The sequence below is a fragment of the Octopus bimaculoides genome, chromosome 23, assembly GCF_001194135.2.
Source record: "Octopus bimaculoides isolate UCB-OBI-ISO-001 chromosome 23, ASM119413v2, whole genome shotgun sequence".
NCBI lineage: Eukaryota > Metazoa > Mollusca > Cephalopoda > Octopoda > Octopodidae > Octopus > Octopus bimaculoides.
The window spans coordinates 33,640,919-33,642,793 of NC_069003.1; the positions used below are offsets into that span (position 1 = coordinate 33,640,919).

Here is a 1,875-nt window from a genome sequence, read left to right on the forward strand (position 1 = left end):
ATATATATATATATATATATATATATATATATATATACGTGTGCATATGTATATGTACATATATTTACGTTTATGCATGTACACCTATGCATATGTATTTGTATGTATGCATGTGTGTACATAGATAAATATTGAAAGAATGAATGACACAGATACGTGTGTTCGGATGAAAATGCATGTATAATTACGTGCATCCGTACGGGTTGAGGAATGAGAAGAAAAAAAGACTCATTAAAACTGCTGATTGGGTAATTTGTAAACAGAGTGAAATACTGAAACGGGTCACTAGATTCACTCGTCTAAATTTAGCTTTTCAACATTCGTCACACCACAACGCTCACAACTCACAAAGCCCACAGCCATTTCCCATTTAAAACTCCAAGGGTTAACATACAGGTGCAGGACGTCCGTTCAAGCGACTATCCTTAACCAAGACACCTGGGAAGCAATTACAACTACTAATCCTGCACAATACTAAAGGACACATTCGTGCATCACACGGCCTGCACGGCTCCCTTATCTCTCAGTTTTGAAGTTGGTCTTCCAAGCGATACTCTTCTCATTTGTGGATTTCTCTTACCTGGTACTCATCAACCAAGACCACTCAGTAAGTAGAACTCCTGCTGGTAATGATTCTGTAATCGCTGCATGTTCGGCTTCCAATTCCACACTGCACGTTTCTCTTCTTTGCTCCATCGGTTCCACCATGATATATACTCATTCGCCGGGCGTGGAAACTTCTTTAATCCTGAAACAAATAAGGAATCTTTTTTATAGTCGTTCGATTTGCTAGAAATCAGGGCCGTCTTAGTAGCATTTATCTGTAAAAATATGTGACAATCATTCGGTAGCCATGATAAAACTCCGGCATCCGAGACTCGGAGTTTTATCATGGCTACCGATTAATTGTCACAGTTGAGCACTGAGGCCGATGTAATCGACTTACTCCCTCCCCCTGAAATTGCTGGCCTTGTGGCAAAACTTGAAATTATTATTATTATCATTATTATTATTATTATTATTATTATTATTATTATTATTATTATTATTATTATTATTAGCTGTTGTTGTTGTTTAGCCTTAAAAGCGTTCCAGCTGTGATCACCCTTTCGTTTCTATATCACCGACTACGTCCTTTCAATCTGTCCTTCTCTAAGATGGCCAAATTTGGTTTGTTGGAACTTTGGCTGTTATTTCTAACACATTGAACTACCATCAAGAGAAGTTCTTCGTTCGATGTCTGTTGTTGTTGTTGTTGTTGTTGTTGATGTTGATGTTGTTACTTAGTTCATGTCAGCTCTTTATCGTTCCGACCCTATGATGAATTTCAGCCAGAGTCTCCGCATCTTTGTTTTACTGCTGCTGCTGTTGTCCTGGGTGCTGCTAGGTCTGTTCTGATCCAGTTAAATTAGCTAAGCAAACGATTCTGCGTCGATTTCGACGATCACTATTCAGTTATTCAATCTATTGAATTTGATACTCATTGAATTAAAGGTTAGCCAGCCGGAATAAAACATGCTTAGCTGCATTTCTTCGGCTCTTTACGTCTCTGTCTGTCTGTCTGTCTGTATATATGTATGTATTATAGATTTTTCTGCTTCAAGATTCACTTTTCCAAAATAGAATTATTTTACTATATATATATATACATATATCTGGGTGTCTTATGATACATATATATATTTATGATATATATATATATATCTGTAAAAATATGTGACAATTATTTGGTAGCCATGATAAAACTCCGAGTTTCGGATGCCGGAGTTTTATCGTTTTATCATGGCTACCGAATAACTGTCACATATCTTTACAGATAAATTCCTCTATTTACATAATATCGAGGTCTCTTTCTTTCTTTTGTTGTTCTTTCTA

General features: G+C 36.4%; 1 protein-coding gene and 1 long non-coding RNA gene across 8 annotated transcripts in view; one reads left to right on the forward strand and one right to left on the reverse strand.

Annotated features, from left to right (window-relative positions):
• LOC106868163 (uncharacterized) overlaps positions 1-1,875 on the reverse strand; it is a 104,904-nt gene that overhangs the window by 64,967 nt on the left and 38,062 nt on the right. The window contains exon 3 of one of the 2 annotated variants that reach the window (XR_008266662.1): positions 581-748. This is a non-coding gene — a long non-coding RNA (uncharacterized LOC106868163). Of the gene's footprint in view, positions 1-362; positions 749-1,875 lie in introns of those variants that run through there. The other variant, XR_001409231.2, reaches the window with a different exon arrangement.
• LOC106868162 (heparan sulfate glucosamine 3-O-sulfotransferase 5) overlaps positions 1-1,875 on the forward strand; it is a 105,115-nt gene that overhangs the window by 49,546 nt on the left and 53,694 nt on the right. The window contains exon 1 of one of the 6 annotated variants that reach the window (XM_014913308.2): positions 211-607. The exons of the other annotated variants lie outside the window; for them this stretch is intronic. The gene's annotated coding sequence lies outside the window, so the exon portion shown is untranslated. Of the gene's footprint in view, positions 1-210; positions 608-1,875 lie in introns of those variants that run through there. 6 annotated transcript variants of the gene reach the window in all.